Raw genomic sequence first — 21142 nt, 5'->3', positions numbered from 1 at the left:
CAGATATGGGCCACAGATGGACCAGGCACTGCCAATCCAGCCCTCCAGTAAAAAGGTTGAGCACCAACAATCAAGACTGAACATACCACAAACTTAAACACCATAAAATGTGAAAAGTCTTTTCAGTTATACATAGTCAATATTTATTTTCTTTGCAGACAACTACTGAATATAGTTAAATTATATAATTTCACACTTTTTTGTACAGAGTACAAGACATACATTAAAAGATCCATTTATCCTTGCACTTTTAAGGATTTATTGTATATGTCTGTCAAATACCATAAGCATTTAATGATACCACAAAAACATTTGTCAGCATTTACTATGCAGTAATATTGTAAATAATTTTGGTATTCTGAGCAGTACTCAAAATAAAAAATAAACGTAACATAATATTATACGGAGCCCTACTGTCACCATTAGACCCAGTCAGACATCATTTAGTTAGACGCGGGAGTGGCGAAAGGCGCGCGGGTGAAAGCTCGCTGCGCCCCCGCTCCCCCGAAGCCCCCCAGAAGCCCTCCAGCAGCCGCGGAGCCCCCCGCTGACCCCCAGCGCAGCCGGGGTAAGCGGGGCCCATGGAGAGAGGGGGCTAACCCCTTAGTGTGTGTGTGGGAGGCGGCGGCTGAGTGGAGCCGGGCCGGGTCAAGCCCTGCCCAGGCCCCTACTTCGCCCAGCCCCCCAGGGAGAGAGAGAGAGGAAGGGGGGTACTCACCTGCCCCCCTTCAGTAGGGCAGGGTCCCCCAAATCCAGGCAGGGCCCCCTTATTGCCCTAAGAGCAGCTCCCTCGACAGCAGGCCCACTGCGCATGCACGCAGTTTAAAAGGGCCCGCCGACCGGGAAAAAGCCCAGTTAGACGTGAGAGCGGCGAAAGGCGCGTGGCTGAAAGCTCGCTGCGCCCCCGCTCCCCCGAAGCCCCCCAGAAGCCCTCCAACAGCTGCGGAGCCCCCCGCTGGCCCCCAGCACAGCCGGGGTAAGCGGGGCCCGTGGAGAGAGGGGGCTAACCCCTTAGTGTGTGTGTGGGAGGCGGCGGCTGAGTGGAGCCGGGCCGGGTCAAGCCCCGCCCAGGCCCCTACTTCGCCCAGCCCCCCAGGGAGCCACGCGACCGAAGCCGCGTGAACAGGCTGTGCAAACAGGCGCGCTTTTCTGCCGGTGCGTGAGTTAGCGCGGAGTTCGCGCGGGAGAGAGTGCGGGTGGGCGCCGGACCCTGACTGTGCACCCCCAAGGGTAGACAGCCCCAGCCGTAGCCAGCCTACCAGAGGCATGACACGGATGGGCACGCACCGCACCCCGAGGGTCCCCTCGGGCTCCGCGGCCCCCCCCTCTGGCACCTCAGAGACGGCCACCCAGACGGAGCCCCTGGTTCCGGGCTCCACGCAGACGGAGCCCCTGGCTCTCAGCTGCAAGGGCTGCCTGTCCCTTTTTCAGGCTCTGGGGCCTGGGAGCATGGCAACCTCCCCTTGTGGGGTCTGCTCCCTTTTGGGGTCTCTGGTGCGCCAGCTGGAGGAGCTCCAGGCCACAGTCCACAGACTGCGTGCCATCAGGGACTGAGAGCAGGAGATAGACTCCTACTGCCAGGCCCTTCTCCCCCAGGAGGCAGAGGGTAGATCACAGTCTCCCTCCATGCCAAAGGAGGACTCTGGGACCTCCTGCTGTGTCCAGCCAGGGGCATGGACCAAGGTGGTCAAGGGCCCTAAGGCCCGCCGCACCAAGGCCCCTCCCCCACCAGAACTGAGCAACAGGTACGCACCTCTTGCTGCCCCAGCAGACCCTGCTGAGTTGCCGGCCCCCACAGGCAACATAGGCCTAACTGCACCTACTACCCCTGCTCTCCACAAGACAAAACGTAAGGTGTTTGTTGTGGGAGACTCCCTCCTGAGGGGGACGGAGGGGCCAATCTGCCACCCCAACCCCTTAGCTCGGCAAGTCTGCTGCTTCCCGGGGGCCTGCATCCGGGACATTGTGGAGAGGATCCCCAAGCTCCTCAAACCCACAGACCACTATCCCATGCTCCTTATTCATGTGGGCACCAATGACACGGCTCGGAGCACTCCCAGCCAGGTCATGAGGCGCTACAGGGATTTGGGAGCGGGGCTTAAGGGTCTGGAGGCACAGGTGGTGTTCTCGTCGATCCTCCCAGTCTCAGGCTATGGGCTGAGAAGGGACAGGAGGATCTATGTGGTCAACCAAAGACTGCGGCGCTGGTGTCGTCAGGAAGGCTTTGGCTTTCATGACCACAGCCCGCTCTTTGGCGAGAGAGGCAGCGAGCTGCTGGGAAGAGATGGTCTCCACCTCTCTTCCCTAGGGAGGAGGCTCTTCTCAGCCAGACTGGCTGACCTGCTCCCCCGGGCTTTAAACTAAGCCCGTTGGGGGACGGGGGGACGATCGCCACTGCTGGCCCGCTGAGCAATCCTTGCAAAGCCAACAGATCATGGCACTCAAGGGAGCCCACCCCAGCCCCAGCCCTGGTAAAATCTGTGGGCAAGGAAGGAGCCCCCCAGGGGGCACTTGCCTGCCTGTACACTAATGCCAGGAGCTTGGGGAATAAGCAGGAGGAACTCATTCTCCTGCTCAGTGCAAACAATTACGATGTCATAGGGATAACGGAGACCTGGTGGGACTCCACCCATGACTGGACCACGGGGATAGATGGCTATACCCTGTACAGGAGGGATCGTGTAGAGAAAAGGGGCGGGGGTGTAGCTCTCTATGTTAAGGAAAGCTACGCGTCCCTGCAAGCCAATATTGGCGACCAGGGTGGACGGCTGGAGACCCTCTGGGTTAAAATCCGTGGGGAACACGGCACAGGGGACACAATGGTGGGAGTCTATTACAGACCTCCCACCCAAAGTCCTGAGCTAGACCAGGAGTTTGCCCAGGAACTGGCTGAGGCTGCATGCTCCAGGACCATGGTTGTCATGGGTGACTTCAATTACCCGGACATCTCGTGGGAGGATCGCTCAGCAAAATCTGAGTGGTCGCAAAGCTTCCTCTCGTGCGTGGATGACCTCTACCTGACTCAAGAAGTCTATGGGCCAATGAGAGGCAAAGCGCTGCTTGACCTGGTACTGGCTACGGGGGATGACCTAGTCGGTGACCTAGTGATCGATGGGAAGTTGGGTGACAGCGACCACGAGCTGATCACCTTCACCATCCACCGAAAAGCTGGCAAGTCAGTCAGCAACACACAAGTCCTTGACTTGAGGAAAGCCGACTTTGACAAGCTCAGGAGGCTTGTCAGTGAGGCCCTAAGGGACTGTGACCGCAGGGAGAGGGGAGTTCAAGAAGAGTGGTTGCTCCTCAAGGAAGCGATCCTCAATGCACAAACTAAGTCTATTCCATCTCGGAGGAAAGGCAGCAAGAGGGGACAGCAGCCCCCCTGGCTCTCCAGGGACTTAGCAGACCTCCTGAGGCTAAAAAGAAAGGCCTACAAAGGATGGAGGATGGGAGTCACCTCCAAGGAGGATTATTCTGCACTGGTCCGGTCCTCTAGGGAGCTGACCAGGAAAGCCAAGGCTGCAACTGAACTCCAGCTAGCTTTGAGCATCAAGGACAATAAAATTCCTTTTTCAGATACGTGGGGAGCCGGAGGAAAAGCAGGGGCAACGTTGGACCCCTGCTGAACCAGATGGGGCAACTGACAACTGACGCCCAGGAAAAAGCCAACCGATTAGATAGGTACTTTGCATCGGTCTTTCATCAGCCCCATGGGATGCCCGTGCCTGCTACAGGGCCGGGAAGTCCGGGTGAGGGTGACGCCCTGCCCTCCATTAATGCTGACTTCGTGAAGGAACATCTTGAGAAGCTGGATACCTTCAAGTCAGCCGGCCCTGACAATCTTCACCCCAGGGTACTTAAGGAGCTGGCGAGCATCATAGCCCAGCCTCTAGCGTGGATCTTTGAAAACTCTTGGCGCTCTGGTGTAGTGCCCGAAGACTGGAAGAAGGCCAATGTGGTGCCTATCTTCAAGAAAGGGAGGAAAGTGGATCCGGCTAACTATAGGCCCATCAGCCTGACTTCTATCCCGGGGAAGATGTTAGAAAAGTTTATTAAGGAGGCCATCCTTAATGGACTGGCCGACGCCAACATCTTAAGGGATAGCCAGCACGGGTTTGTTGCGGGTAGGTCTTGCTTGACCAATCTCATTTCCTTCTACGACCAGGTGACCTATCACCTGGACAAGGGAGATGAGATTGATGTCATATATCTTGACTTCAAAAAAGCCTTCGATCTGGTGTCCCATGATCGTCTCTTGGAGAAACTGGCCAATTGTCGCCTTGGGTCCTCCACGATCCACTGGCTGGAAAATTGGCTCCGGGGTCGGACCCAGAGGGTAGTAATTGATGGAAGTCACTCATCGTGGTGTCCGGTGACCAGTGGGGTCCCCCAGGGCTCTGCCCTTGGACCCATACTGTTCAACATCTTCATTAATGATGTGGACACTGGAGTCAGAAGCGGACTGGCCAAGTTCGCAGATGACACCAAACTTTGGGGCAAAGCATCCACACCAGAAGACAGGCGGATGATCCAGGCTGACCTGGACAGGCTCAGCAAGTGGGCGGACGAGAATCTGATGGTGTTCAACGCCGATAAATGCAAGGTTCTCCACCTTGGGAAAAAAAACCTGCAGCATCCTTATAGGCTCGGCAGTGCTTTGTTGGCTAGCACTATGGAAGAAAGAGACTTGGGGGTCATCATTGACCACAAGATGAACATGAGCCTGCAATGCGATGCTGCGGCTAGTAAAGCGACCAAAACGCTGGCTTGCATCCATAGATGCTTCTCAAGCAAATCCCGGGACGTCATTCTCCCCCTGTACTCGGCCTTAGTGAGGCCACAGCTGGAGTACTGCGTCCAGTTTTGGGCTCCACAATTCAAAAAGGATGTGGAGAAGCTTGAGAGAGTCCAGAGAAGAGCCACGCGCATGATCAGAGGTCAGGGAAGCAGACCCTACGATGACAGGCTGAGAGCCCCGGGGCTCTTTAGCCTGGAAGAGCGCAGGCTCAGGGGTGATCTGATGGCCACCTACAAGTTTATCAGGGGTGACCACCAGTATCTGGGGAAACGTTTGTTCACCAGAGCGCCCCAAGGGATGACGAGGTCGAATTGTCACAAACTACTACAAGATCGTTTCAGGCTGGACATAAGGAAGAATTTCTTTACTGTCCGAGCCCCCAAGGTCTGGAACAGCCTGCCACCGGAGGTCGTTCAAGCGCCTTCATTGAACACCTTCAAGATGAAACTGGATGCTTATCTTGCTGGGATCCTATGACCCCAGCTGACTTCCTGCCCTTTGGGCGGGGGGCTGGACTCGATGATCTTCCGAGGTCCCTTCCAGCCCTAATGTCTATGAAATCTATGCCCACCCTTACAAATTTGTATGGGGCGGGGGGGGGGGGGGGGGGGAAGATCCGCCACCTTCATGATATCCCTCATTTCTTAAACTGTGCAGAGGTACACCTACAGAAATAGGAGGGAAAACAGCATGGAGCAGAAAGGAATATTCCCAGGCTCAGGTCCATAAGCCCTTCATAGCTGTGCCAAAGAGTAAAAGCAGTCCCTAATTATAATAGCCTATTTGTGGCTCCCCTTGCTGAGAAACACTTTTTCATGAAGGCTTCCAGCATTATATATCAATATATACTTATAGGAGCCCTATGTGAAGTGGAGGGCAAGGGAAGCCCAGAGACTCTGCAAAGACGCACACAAACCACAGGGATGGAACTAGGATCCAACATATTTGAGTCCACAAATTCATACGAGTCCTTCAACAAGAGAAGATAAAACCCACCTTTGAGGGAACAGATTTAGGGAATTTTTAAAGTTTTCTTCCTCTTTACCTTCTTATAAGTGATTCTGTGAATATTTCAGGTGATGTTTAATGACAGACACAATGTTATAAAATGAATTCAATCATCATTTAAAATTATGTTTGCTCTCTTTCATGAACTGCTGTTGCCCTCTGACTACTGGTCAGCTATTGCTGTTCAACTCTTAGGGAGGTAAACTAATACTTCTCTGTTGCTTTGTGTCATCTTTAGCCTCCATCATTGCATTAAAAAAGCTTGCAATCAAGGGAAGAATAATGCAGCAGTACATTATGAGCCTTTCAACATTACTAGGCTATCAAAATATTAGAGATTGCACCTCAGGTTCAACCCTCCTCTGAAATAAATTAGCTTGTTCTCTAATAAAGACAAGATTAATGACCTGCTAATTTATGAATTATTACCTTTCTTCTCTTTTGTCACAAAGTTATTATCCCTGCTAGCTATCTTCTATAAAAATGCCTCAGGTTTGTCAGTTATAGAAGCAATAAAACTCCTTCTCTAGACCCTTCTCCTACTGCCTGTAACACTATCTGATCATTTACTCGGTTTGTGGGAGAGTACTTTGTGGATTATCAAACCAATATACGTACCTAAATCTTTAGGTATATCTTTTAAGTACTTACCTTGAAGTACTACAAGGCAGATTATCTTTCTTCAAATACTCTAGCTGTTGTCAATATAATATTGCATATATTGCAGGAACTGAAAGCTCCAAAATATTTTAAGGTAATGGAATGAGTTTGAGACTTCTGCACTACAGACATTTAAATTATTGCTGGGATAAATTTTGTTACTCCTTTTAACTCCCAGGGATTGTGTCCTATGAGAGTAATTTTAATCTAAAAAAAGATTTCATTTTAAATATAAGATGAATATTAAGCTGAATAAGGTAGCAGTCATCAGACTTGTCTACAATTGCTACATTGTGCATGTTTTAAATCTGAAATGCAATCTTTAACATTTAATGCATTATAAAAAAAGAAATCCCACCCATCCATCAGCACAATATTTTCAAGGTTATATTTCTGCAATTTTCATAAAAATATTCATTTCATATGCTAAAAGAATATAGTTAAATTGAGGAATAAGTTGAAAAATGGAAAAACTAAGATCACCCAAATGTAAAGCAGAAAATATGTAAACGTTAAGTCTTGTACACAACAGATCAACATTTCTAAAATAAAACTGGATCTTCAAGTCAGACCAATTACAGTAACCATTTGTCTAATAGTAGAGCTGTGTGTGAAAGTTTTTCTTTTTTTGCAGAATAACTTTATGCTAAATTTTTAATATATATCATAATGTAATCAAACTTAAGGCGCTCTCAAACCAATTTGTTTTCCTCTAGTCTGCATGTGGTATTTTTTTTAAAGTATGCCTTAGCAAAAAGTAGATTAGGAGTTAATTGAGTGACTTGTTCAAAAGTAACTGCAGGGTCACAGCAGCCATAATTAAGGAAACAGCTGAAAGCACATACATGAATTATGGGGAGACTGGACACTGACCAGATTTCTTCTACACAGCAAAAGCTCAACTACATCTCCTTGGAAACAGATGATGTTTCAAGCTTTCTCCTTGTGCAAGCAAAATGCAGGCTAGAATAGTAAGGACTGCAAATGTTGTTTTCCCAAGCTGGGATTTAATATATGGGTGAGTTTCTTAACAAAAAGTAAAAACAACCTATGAACCAGGCACATGACCCCAAACTCCCATCACCAGGTCAGCATTCAAACCACTTATGCCACAGGCGCATTCATCCTTGTTTTCTCTGGCTCAAGTTTGAATTCTTTTCTGTACAGTGGATCGTATTCAACAAGCAGAGCAAAGACGGTCCCCACAGAACAGTTTATAGATTGGTAGTAGAGCTGAGAAGTGTGGGTCTGAACTGCCGCAGGCCATGGAGATCACTAAACCTGAATCTCTCAAATCTTGTGCAAGTAGTTCATATGCTAGCCTCCTACACTTTGCAAGGTGTCTAATCCTGTCATAAGCATTAGGTGTATTATGAGAACACAAAGAGGATCAAGCCCCCATGTTAGTTCTGGATCTCAGTCAGCCTAGGCAGAAGGCATGCACTCAGCTCAACCCCGTCAAGGCTGAGGCATTTCTGGGCATACACAGCAGAACAGTTTTAAATGCACAGCAAACTTTTTTAAGTTTTAAAACTTGTTTTAGCTTTTTTAAAAAGGAGAGATGCATGTTGCGCTTAGCTTTCCTTTTCACCCCCATAAATATTATTGAATGGGAACGTGATTGCCTTCTCATCAGGGTTCTGCTTTTCCCATGTTTCTGAACTCCAAGACAGCCAAGTTCTTTTTTAGGACAATAAAGCCATGTGCAATGCCAGAATATGACATGCTGAGGCCATAAACTATGCCCAGTTTAAGAGGCCTCATATGCTAAAAATAATCCCTGAAATCCCTGAAAATGGATTTTCATTAAATTTTAAGATTAATTATTGTTATTTCTGAACAAATTTATGAACTCAATATGAATAACTGTGGAGCCACATATATTTATATTTTTGTCATATTAGAACAAAAATGTCCATTTTTTTTCTTATTTAGAGGCCCCTCAAATTGTGAGGCCCTAAGCTGTAGCATAAGTAGTTTAAGCCTAAATCTGGCACTGGCCATGGGACAAGGTCTCCAGTCCATAACCACTCAACCCTGACACTGCTGCCACTTCACTAACAAACCCTTTCATATTCCTTTAGTCAATACCAAAAAAAATAATAAGACCCTACAGTGTTATGAACAGCTGCTAGGGAAGTGTTTTTCAGGAGTCCCTTGAGCAAGCCACATGATGAAAAGCTTTTTTTGATAAAAAATGGTGACTGTTCAGAAAAAGGACTGAGGAATATGAGTCATGAGCATAATATCCTAATTGCATAGTAGAGATAATTATTTTTCATCTATGTAATCAATGCTTATTTTGTTGATAATGCTTCCAAAGTAAAATGATTGCCTGCCTAGCGTTTTTTGTGTGGTTTGTATTTTTGGGGGTTTTGTTTGTGGTTTTGTTTTGTTTTTTGTTGGGGGGGGGGGTTGAGTATTTAAGTATTGCTTCTTGATCTAGACACTTATCAGGGAGAAACATTTCCAAAGTCCTACCCGCTCCGGTCTCTTGGGCTCACTGGCCCTGTCCAAGCGTCTGGGACCCCAGGCACCTGAACCAAAATACTCCATACCTTACAAGCCCAAATCAAAGCCTCTAACCTTCCCTATAGCCATGCCTATGCCTTTCAGGACTTAATCTAATTCCATTTACCTGTTCAGGCAATGGCCCCTGGGTCTCAGCCCCAACCTCTTTCTCGGGCATCAGCCCATCAGCTTCAGGCTTCTCCACAGGCTTTAGCTTTCTTGGCCTTTGCCCATCTCTGGTGCCCTGGTCCTGGTTTTGGCTTCAGCCCCTCCTGGGCTTCTGACTTGCTTCCTTGACCTTAGCCCCATTAGCCTTGCTCATCTGGGCTTCTGCACCTCCCAGGTTTCAGCCCATTGCATGAAGGACTCAAAACCTAGGGCACCCCCCAGCCACCCTGCTGTGTGGCCTCCTGTCTGTCCCTACAGACAGAACCCAAACCTCCAGTGACAACATGAAGTCCAAAGATAACAACTACAACAACAAAACACTTGCCTCCAAGACGTTCAGCAGAACTGATTTCTGACTCCTCCCCTTCCAGTCACCTGACCTGGCTCTCTGGGAAACAGGACCCAGGTGCTGTCACCTATCCCAAGGTGCTGTCACCCATCCCAAGCAATGACAAGGGCTCTCAGTTCCCACATCAACTGCTCAAAGCATTGCAGCTCAAGCTTTCTGTAAATTATATTCCCCCCCAGCCTGCTCTCACGTCCTTCCAGTAGCAGAGGCAGGGATCCCCTGCTACACTCTTTAAATTCCTAGTGTATATGCCTAGCAAGTATGATTTCATCAAGCAAAAATCTTCTTGTTGGCACTATCCTTGAAGACATTTAGCATACTGAGCAATTACTATATTTACAGGATTCCACAATGAGGGGTCAGAACCAGAGCCACAGCTGCTGCCTGACCCCTGCCAATTCGTACCCCATCTCCCTCTCCACTGTCACCTCTCTCCCCCATCCTGTAGTCTGCTGCTGCCTGGCTGTGCTCCATTCACCAGGCTGGAGCAGGGATGGAATCTGCCAGCACCAGAGCAAGGGTAGGTGGGGGGGGGGGGGAGCCTAGGCAGGGGGAAGAGTAAGCAGGGGGCAGACACAATGGGAAACAGGCAGCAGGGAAGGCAAGTGGTAGGGGGCGAGGACAGGCAATAGGGGGCAAACCTCTAGTGCCTCCTCACTGCCTCCCTGCCTGCCACTGCTTTCCCAACTGCAGTGATGGGAGGGATGAATTGATGATTGTCCAGTAAATAGATTGTATAAATGGAAAACTATTACAAATGTATACATGTTCCACATACAGTATCTAATTATTGGGGGTTGTCTTAAAATCAGGATCATCTTGGATTCAAGTAAATATGGTATCTTGATATCAACCAGGCAGCAAATTCCCAGTTTGCAATTTCTTGAATGTGACAAATAGAAAAGATAGCAGACAAATTTGCTTTCAATTCCTCTAATACACCAACATCCTGAAAATAAAGAACATACACTTCTGCCCCCAATGATCACAATGCTTTAATTGCTCCTAGAGCCCTAGGTCAAGTCTAGCAACTAATAACTTGGTCAATCTACAGAGGCCACTTCAAAATTGAAATGGTCACTTTAAGCCTATTGTGGCTTACAGAAAATACAGAAAAAACAAATTAACATAATAGAACATCTATCCAACCAACACCCAGCTTCTTGAAAATTTCATACATCTTCCATTTTGTCTAAGACTTCAAAACTTTTGGAGACAAAACTAGTCTCTCATTCCATCGTATTACAGCACCTAACCACTTAGTTGATGCATTATTATTTACTATCTTTATTTTAAGGGTACCTAAAATAAGATACCATGTATATTGCCAATTTTGAGAATTTTGCTAAATCCTAGCCTAGACTGACTTCTGTTTCAAATGCATTTACAGTAATTGTAAATTCAGTTTCTCAAACTGACAATCTTAATTAAAGCTTTATTAGCAAGAACTAAAATCCAATAGTTTTATGATCTTCTTAATTGAGATAATTAACAATAAGAAAAAATAAATATATCAATGCTTTCTATTTACAGTGAGCATCAAAACATGCTGCCTGGACTGTCAAAGGTACTATGATTTCTGTTCAGTCAGGTCTGCCCTAAGCGAACTGTATGACTTATCAGCATCACAGCAAAGAAACAGAACTGTAGTTTTACTAGCTACCAGTCTTGAAAACCACTTTTCAGTAATTTAGAACTAAAAAATCTGATTTATTCTTCATTCTTATGTCAACGGAAAAGTAATCTCTGAATGATACTGTGACAGCGACGGGCCGCCGTCATGGTGCAGGCGGAGGATAGGCAGGATAGGGGGGCAACAACACCCCCTCAAGAAAACCACGGGCCGGGCTACTCACCCCCGGGAGGGACGGCGGCGTCGGAGCTGGGACCGCAGCAGCAGACACGGCCGCCATTACGGCCGCGCGAGCTGGCGCTACGCTGGCTGTTTAAACAGCTGTTCCCGACAAGGGGAGCAGCTGAGCCAATTGCAGCAGCCGCTGTGGCTGCCGCGGGAAGTTTAAAAGCCCCAACAAACCCCGCGGTAGGGGGGGAAGCCAGAGGAGGGGAGAGGAGGCGTGCAGCACGTCGCTGCCGCTGCGGCTTCCCCAAAGCCAGAGCCTCAGGCAGGCAACTGGGCATCAGCCCAGCAGCTGAGGCGAGAGACGGAAGCCCCGGTGGGGGCAGGAGGAGTGACCCCTAGGGGTTGCTGGGACCAGAGCAGCAACTCGGGAAGTTCCCCCATTCCCGAGGACCAGTATTTTTGAGAACAGGGGAGAGAAGAAAGGAAAGGACCTGAGCTAGCGGCCGGGTCAGGCGGAGGCTGAGCCAGGCTGCCTGAAGACGACCATTGGTCTCGGGGAGGCCTGTCAATAAGAAGGGCTGCAAGTAGCAGCGGATGACCATCTCATCAACAAGTGACCGGTTGGCGAGTGGACGGGGTGTAGGAGCCCTGTGGAACATCTGAGGACCCAACCATGAGTACCCCCCCTTCACGTCAGGCAAGCCCTTCTGGCAGAAGATCTCCACTGAACCCCTCCTTCGAATCACTTAACATCCAAGTCGTGGCAGGTGGGATGAGGGGGAGGGGCTACCAGACAAAGGGTGGTACCGGACGTGGGACCCATAGACGTCACAGATACCTACCAAGGAGCTACAGTTTTATATGTAACCCAATAAATTCTTGCCCAAATGCAGCAAAATCAATCACTGAGCAGAAATTAACAAACCAATTGCAAATTTACTATGGCAAATTTATAAGGCTGCTGTACAAATAAGGAACTGAAAAACGACAGAATGTTCGTTATTGGTGCTTCTGAAGTTAAATTGCTAAATTGAAGAGGGACAAAGAGGAGCTATAAAACACATGCAATTCATGACTCAGAGAAAAAAGTAGACTATGAAAGGGAAAAGTATTCTTAAAAAGTATTTATACACAGCAATTAGTAACAACATTAAACACTTTGGCAAAGTACAGATAGTCAAAAAGCCTGAGGCTGAATTGATTCAGTCTTTGCAGGTTAGTCTAAGATGCAGAGATTAACTGACCATAAGCTGATCACCTTCACCATCTGCTATAACGCTGGCAAATCAGTCACCAATACAGAAGTCCTTGACTTCAGGAAAGCTGACTTTAACAAGCTCAGGAAGCTTGCCAGGTAAGGCCCTAAGGGACCACAACCCAAAGGGGAGGAATGTTCAAGAAGAGTAGTCATTCCTCAAGGGAATCTATCCCATCTCAGAGGTAAGGCAGGAAAAGGGCACAGCAGCCCCTTTGGCTCTGCAGGGAACTAGCGGACCTCCTGCATCTGAATAGAAAGGCCTATGAAGTATAGCAGAAAGCCCCCTTTTCCTCTTGCCTGCAGTTGCTCTCCCCTCCTTGGATGTGTTTTTCCTCTTCTACCTTTTCTTCCTTCCTCTTTCTTTCACTTCAAAATAAGGAATTGTATTTTAAAGTTTGTATGTGTACATTTTGTATCTCCTCTTGTATTTTGGTATTTTTATCTATTTGTGTTCCATGGCATTACTCTTGTAGCTTATATTTTATACTCCTCACCTTTTAACTAAACGTGTTTAGTTTCAGAAATAAGTTATACGTTGTAACAATGTTAATCAGGGCAGGAATCAAACTGCCGCTTCCCTGTATAAGGCGGGCCCCTGAAAGAGCGAGTGAATCAGTGATTGAATGCGTAACACAGTAGCAGGTGGCATTAACACCTAGGGAAACTGCAGCTCAACCAACGGAAGAAATCAATAGGAGACAATGTAGCAACCAGCAATTCTCTCAACTTTACTGTTTAAGGGCTAGAGGCCCTGGTCCAAGTTAATCAACGCTGGGGACCAACTTTTAGGCTGAATATCTCCAGATCGACTGCTCCCAGAGCCCTATTCAAAATTCATCAACGGACTCACAAACCTGCATGTACATGCGGACGACCCCTGGGGCTGACAGATGCCATCCAGTAGCCACCAAGGGGGAAGTCCCACGAGGGTCAACGACCCCTGGATTGGGCAAACCTGAAAACTGGGGAGTCACCAAAGTCTGCCAAGGACAGAAAAAAAGCAGTGAAAAGTGACCCTCAGCAGCGCCCTCTTGATCTCCAACTTGACCAGCACCCAACCTGTACAGCCAGAACGACCAGCCAGCGACCCCCTTCCGGAGGATAACACCACGTTGCAAGAAGCCTCGACTGGCCATCGACGGCAGACTCCAGCACCTATGGGATAAGCATACCGGACTCTTGTAGCTCACTTCTGTGTGTGTGTGTGTGTGTGTGTGTGTGTGTGTGTGTGTGTGTGTGTGTGTGTGTGTGTGTGTGGGGACCAGCCCCAAGGTTTATGATTTGACTTCATTACAGTGTTTCAATCTGCCTAATAAACCAGAATTTTAAGGATCCCGAGTTGGACATTTGTAGCCAAGAAAAGAATGGAGGATGGGATCCACCTCCAAGGAGGAATATTCTGCACTGGTCGGAACCTGCAGAGAGCGAACCAGAAAAGCCAAGGCTGCGACTGAACTGCAACTGGCTACAAGCATCAAATACAATAAAAAGTCCTTTTTTAGATATGTGGGAAGCCAGAGAAAAAGTAAGCGCAACACTGGACCGCTGCTAAACCAGATGGGACAGTTGACTACCGACATCCAGGAAAAAGCCAACTTGCTAAATGGGTATTTTGTGTCGATCATCCTCTATGGGATGGGAATGGATGGGAAGGCCTGGGTGAGGAATATTCCTTACCCTCCATCAATGCTGACCTTGTGAAGGAACACTTTGAGAGGCTAGATAACTTCAATTCAACCGGCCTTGACAGCTTACACCCCAGAGTACTCAAGAAGCTGGCAAGCACCATAGCTCAGCCCCTGGCATGGATCTTTGAGAACTCTTGGTGCTCTGGTGAAGTGCCCGATGACTGGAAGAAGGCCACTGTGGTGCCTATCTTCAAGAAAAGGAGGAAAGTGGATCCGGCAAACTACAGGCCCATCAGCCTGACCTCTATCCTGGGGAATATCCTAGAAAAGATTATCAACGAGACCATTCTCAACAGACTGGCCGATGGAAAAATCCTGGGGGATAGCCAGCACGGGTTTGTCACGGCTAGGTCTTGCTTGACCAGTCTTATTTCCTTTTATGACCAGGTGACCTATCACCTGTACAAGGGGGAAGAGATTGATGTCATATCTTGACCTTAAAAAAGCCTTCAAACTGGTATCCCATGATCACCTCTTGGCAAAAGTGGCAAACTATGGCCTCGGCCTCACCAAGATCCGCTGGCTGGGGAATTGGCTCCGTGGTAGGATCCAGAGGGTGGTGGTAGATGGAAGTCAATCACCATGGTGTCCTGTGACCAGTGGGGTCCCTCAAGGCTCTGTTCTTGGGCCTATATTTTTCAAATCTTCATTAATGATGTGGACATTGACATCAGAAGCAGACTGGCCAAGTTCACTGACGACACCAAACTTCAGGGTAAAGCATCCATACCTGAGGACAGGAGGGTGATCCAGGCTGACCTCGACAGGCTCAGGAAGTGGGTGGATGAGAACCTGATGGGGTTTAACACCGAAAAATACAAGTTTCTCCACCTTGGGAAGAAAAACCTGCAGAATGCTTATAGGCTTGGCAGTGCTACGCTAGCTAGCACTATGGACGAAAGGGATTTGGGGGTCACGATTAACCACAGGATGAACATGAGCCTTCAATGTGATGCTATAGGTAGTAAAGCAAGCAAAACGCTGTCTTGCATCCATAGATCTTTCTCGAGCAAATCCCAGGCCATCATTCTCCCATTGTACTTGGCCTTGGTGAGGCTGCAGCTGGAGTACTGCATCAGTTTTGGGCTCCACAGTTCAAAAAGGATGTGGAGAAGCTTGAGAGAGTCCAGAGGAGAGCCACGCACATGATCAGAGGTCAGGAAAACAGACCTTACGATGACAGGCTGAGAGCTATGGGACTCTTCAGCCTGGAAAAGCACAGGCTCAGTGGTGATCTGGTGGCCACCTATAAGTTTATCAGGGGTGTTCACCAGGATCTGGGGGAACATCTGTTCACCAGAGCACTCCAAAGAATGACAAGATCAAACGGTCAAAAACTTCTCCATGACCATTTCAGGCTGGATATAAGGAAGAACTTCTTTACTGTCTGTCACGGCGGGTTCCTACCGGAGGGCCGTGATCTCCTTAAGGCCCCTTCCTCCGTGCCACGTCGGCCCAAGGGCACCCTCCGATTCTCGCCCGCCACGTCTTTGATGTTTAGATAAGTTTGGGAGGCTGCCTTACCTCTTCCTGGACATGGTTCGTTGTAACCTCTGGCCCCGTGGACTCCCAGGCCCCTCGTGGGTCTTGTCCTGCAAATGGGTGCTTTGGGGCACCCTAGCCTTATGGGCTATGCATGGCTCCAACCACCCCTTATACCACACCCCAAGCCTCGCAGCTGGAATAGACATTGGTCTGTCAGGTTTACACTCGCCCTCTCTCAGGGCCCTTTCTGTAGCACCACCCTCTCTCAGGGATCCTCTGCCGCGCCACCCTCTCTTTGGGGCCTTCTCAAGTGCTGCCCCCTTCTCTAGGGCCTTCTCAGCACTGCTGCCCTTTCTTTGGGCCTTCTCAAGTGCTGCCCCCTTCTCTAGGGCCTTCTCAGCACTGCTGCCCTCTCTTTGGGCCTTCTCAAGTGCTGCCCCCTTCTCTAGGGCCTTCTCAGCACTTCTGCCCTCTCTTTGGGCCTTCTCAAGTGCTGCCCCCTTCTCTAGGGCCTTCTCAGCACTTCTGCCCTCTCTTCGGGCCTTCTCAAGTGCTGCCCCCTTCTCTAGGGCCTTCTCAGCACTTCTGCCCTCTCTTCGGGCCTTCTCTGTACTGCCGCCCGTTTCTCGGGTCCCCCACAATGTTACCCCCTTCTCCAGGGCTCACTGCACTGCTGCCCCCTTCTCCGGGGCTCACCATGCCCGCACTGGGGCTTCTTAATAGTGCCCCCTCTCTGGGGCTCACCACACCTGCCCTAGGGCTTCTCAATAGTGCCCCCTCTCTGGGGCTGGGGTCTATGCACCCCGTACGCCACGCCCTTACTGGCGCTGGGGTCCCCACGCTACTGTGGGACCCCTATGAGGCCTCCTCCATCCCCGTATAGCCTCACCCAAACCACCGGTGTAACAACAAAACAAAACACAAGCCCCTAGGCTATAACATAACTTAAAGCTGCCCAGCTAAACCCATGTTGCTCAGACATCTTAGAGCTGCCATCCTTTACTCTGCTTGAGTGGTACCTGCAGTTCTCGTATCTTTGTTCCGGGAGCTTCTCTCTCTGGCTGCTGGCAGGGAACTGCCTGGCTTCAGCTCCTGGGCTTTATAAGAGCCAGGCCCTGCCCCTTACAGTCAGCTGACCGTTGGCAGGTGTGGGTCGTTTGCTGACTCCAGTTGCCCTGGCAACCACCAGCTGGGCTCCTTATTCACTGCTAGGGCTCTTTCTCTCGCAGTTTCTCCTCTTTAGGAGCAGTGCGCCTCGGTGCTCTGTGACACTGTCCAAGTCCCCAAGCTTTGGAATAGACTGCCACCTGAGGTGGTTCAAGCTCCTACTCTGAACCCCTTCAAGAGACATTTGGATGTTTATCTTGCTCAGATCCTATGACCCCTGCTGACTTCTTGCCCCTGGGGCAGGGGGCTGGACTCAAAGATCTTCTGAGGTCCCTTCCAGCCCTAATGTCTACAAAATCATTCCAACTAGAATGTTTACAATTAGCCAGTTTTATCATCTTCTGTTATGGTATGCTTGCACCTTTAGCAAAAGACACTCAGGAAAAAAATTTGAGTTTCAGATATTTGAATGGTTGCCAAAAGCTACAACAGCAGAGCAAAAAGGTTTTCCTTCTATTATTATTATTTTTAAATAAACATATCCATTCAGTTTAAGTCCACCAGAAAATAAAACCTGGAAACAATTTGGTGGTATAGTCACTATATCAAAACCCAATGATCTTCTGATATATGTCAATATATTTTTCCTTATTAAGTAATCTGGCACAGATTTCAGCTCATTATTACACATAAATACATACACGCACCTGAAAAAGAATACAGGGATTCAGATTGGAGGGAAAAATACTGAAGTGACAGCTTCAAAAAATATACATCTGATATCACAGAAGCTTACACTCCATATTTCTTTGAAAAGGTGTATACAGCTGATAGAACCTCAACAAATCTCTCTTTATGACAAGGGAGAGCTAAAGATTGGCACAAGTTTCCTGAAATTTGGGTAAGAAAAGTAAATTAATAAGGAAAAAGTCTTTTAAATGCATCACCCACATCTTAACTGGAGGATCTTCGCATCATCAATACAGGGAACAGAACTCAGAACCAGTATCAAAAGATGGACTTAACATTTCAATATATGCCAAAGATAATGAAAAGTGTAAAATATAACACTTATTTAATTGAAAAATGAATGCAATAATAGTGATAGTGTAAAGACAAAGACTGATAAAAGAATGGACAGATGCTAGCCCAAGATTTGTGTAGTAAAAGATTATATCTTCTTTTACAGCTGTAGAATTTATAACTGAAAGACAGATGTACCCTGTGAATATAAACAAAATAAGTCAGCAGTAATTTTAGTATGGGTTGAGATTTTTCACACACACAGGGCCAGAAAAAACTGAGGAAATCAATTGTAAAATAGTTATCAGAGAACAGGTAGATACAAGACAGCCTTTAAAGTACTTTGACAGAAAAAACTTTTTATCCATTCACTAAAAGTAAAAGCAAGGTTCTTTTATTGGCATTCTTTAAAAATATAACAGCAGGAAACCAGCATTGTTAAATCTTGTAGTGAGAGGCTATAGAACTGTTGTATTAGTATTTGATACAGAATCTAAATTAGATAGTGAGATAGAATAGAATGTCTGATTTAAACATTTTTTTTTAGTACACTGTATTGTTCAACTTCCATCTCCTCTTAGACAACTCCGGTACTGAAATATTTGCCCAAAAATATTTTATAACTCGACAGTCCAAAATGTAAAGTGTTTCAGCATTCCATTTGCCCTTTTGGGGTTTTATTTCCACCTCTATAAAACAGAGTAGACAAAAGACCAAATACCGCAACAGTTTTATGACTAGGACTCCCTTTGGTGCATAGGAACTTAGACAACCAAGTTCCTCAGAGTGCGTATTTGTATCATGGGAACTAGTGTATCAAAATCAGATGTATTAAAAAATTCATGTACTTAAGTGAATACTCATTTGAAAATTTAAGTTTTTTCACCTGCTTTTTTTTTTTTTCAAAAAAAGCAAACAAGCTTATTATTATTTTCCATGAGAACAGCTATTATGAAATATTTAATGATCTAAACCAGCATTTCTCAACCTGTGGGTCACAAGAAGGGCTGCTTGGGGCCCCCATGCCCCACATACACCCACCGCCTGCCCCCTGCACTGGTGGGGGCTGGGGATGTAGCAAAACCCCCAGTTTTTCTTCTTTTTTTTTTTTCTTTTAAAATGCATTCCCTTCCCTTCCCCAACCATTTGACTTTTTCTTTCCCTCTCTATTCCCTATAGATAAGTATAAGTGAGCTAAGACATAGGATAAGCTTCAGTATTTTATTTTGGTAGCAAGTTGTATTGGTTTTGTTTTTTCTCCTTCTTTATATTGTATAATTATTATGTTTATATTGATTTTTACTGTTCTATATTACTATTTTACTGGTACTATACGATTTAGGCCTACATAGGTAAGTTAGCATAAGTCATGTCAAGTTTCCATTTTGTTTGTCAAGTCTCCATCCTGCTCCCAGGCCCAGTTGTGTAACCCATGACTCACACCTACCCCTCCTGTGTAACTTGGTTCCTGAATTAATGGGGATGGATGAGGGTGCTTGAGAGACAATGGCAGTAGGTCTAAAAATAGTTCCTTCTGAATGACCGAACCATCAACACGAATACCTGGACCAATGACCCAGCCCTTGGAACCACCCTCAGCATTCAAGAAACAAAAGATGAGGCAACCCACCATTGTGCCAAGGCTACACATGCTCATTAAGAACACCTGGAACCCTCTGGGACAGGACTGATCTTGCCTGAACAGGCCCGCCCCATAGAAGATCAGAGGTAGTCTGCCCCATAAAAGAGGTAGTGAAGACTGACTCCTTGTGATGCCCTCTCTATCTGGACCAGCACCATGCCACACCACTTATCCACCCAGAGGCCCTGCCGGTGACCCCACTCTGGACAACACCTGCTGGACAAGGACCCCTTTCCAGCCTGGATAGGTAGCTATCACCCCCCACCCCCTCTTCAACCAAGGACTTGGACTCTGCTTCTCTTCCCCACCTGGACTCCAGCCCTTCCACTGAGTCTCTTTCTCCTGCTGCCATTGTGTGTGCGAAAGAAAGAGAGAGAGACAGAGACAGAGAGAGACAGACAGACAGACAGAGAGACACAGAACCAATAACTTCATGGGGCTGTGTAGCGTGTTGTCGGTTTAATAAAACTGTTATTCTGAAACCCTGAGTTGGGTTTTTGTCTGTTTCCTCACTGTTTCCTCCTTGCCAGCACTTATCTGCCCCCCCACCCAATATCTCAGCTGTCTACCTCAGTTTCCAGCCTCAGTCTACCTTAAGTAAACCCAAGCCTCAGTTCCTCAGCCAGCTTCTCTCTAGTCCACCAGTTCTAATCTCAGTTCTGGCAACTTTCACTCCCTACATGTTAACTCTCTCTCTCACCTTAACCTTCCCCCAAGTATCCCAGATACCCCAAGCATGCACATACATACTGTACCATCCAAGTTAGGAACTCACCTATGTGTAGGTGGGTTGTTTGTGTGTGAACTGGTGAGTGTGTGTGTGTGTGTGTGTGTGTATATGTCATTGTGTGTATGATAATGATATATGAATTAGTGATCTGTGTATGTGTACTAAGTGTGTAGGTATGGGCAATTGATTTTTGTCTAACTTTTGGGGTATATAGTGTATGTGCTTGAATTGCTGACAGGTATGCATGTGCCTAGGCTAGTTTGGATGTGTATGTGCCTGAGTTGGTAGTGTGTGTGTGTGTGTGTGTGTGTGTGTGTGTGTGTGTGTGTGTGTGTGTGCGCGCGCATGCAATTGGTTTGTGTATGTGCAATTGTGTCACACCCTCCTGTCTAACAGCGCAATATTGAGATCCTGAGAGTTCGCCTGACCTCACAGGGCAACAGGGACAGGGGCAGTGGGTTGGGAGTGAGGGGCACAGGGTTGGGAATGGCCATCAATGTTTACAAATGTGTCCTGGGTACAAAAAGTGTTGAGAACTAATGATCTAAAAGTAACATGAGATACACTACAAAATGATATAGGCAATATTATCCTATGGCTATCTTTTATTCATTTTAGTTGTGAACTTGTACTTTGAATATTTGTATTTACTATCAGGCATTTCCTTATGACAGGAACAAAAGTTGAAGTCCTTCAGAAGTAAATCATTATGCTCGGGGAATGCATACAAAGAAAACAAATGAACAAAAAACTGTTTTCAGTGTAGTACAGGCCTACTCTCTTAATGCCTGTGAGCCAAATATAGATGTTAATATAAATGTAAATATAAATACCCAGCCATCAGGCTTTCCATGTTTGTTCCCTTGTTACTCAAAGCTGGTCCAACATCTGGTCCATATTCTAGAGCAGGGGTG

General features: G+C 47.3%; 1 protein-coding gene across 1 annotated transcript in view; it reads right to left on the bottom strand.

Annotated features, from left to right (window-relative positions):
- Window positions 1-21142, bottom strand: part of CFAP47 (cilia and flagella associated protein 47) — a 773444-nt gene that overhangs the window by 398029 nt on the left and 354273 nt on the right. The window lies entirely within an intron of this gene.

This window comes from Alligator mississippiensis, chromosome 1 (assembly GCF_030867095.1).
Source record: "Alligator mississippiensis isolate rAllMis1 chromosome 1, rAllMis1, whole genome shotgun sequence".
Classification (NCBI taxonomy): Eukaryota; Metazoa; Chordata; order Crocodylia; family Alligatoridae; genus Alligator; species Alligator mississippiensis.
This window is presented reverse-complemented; position numbering and strand designations above follow the sequence as displayed.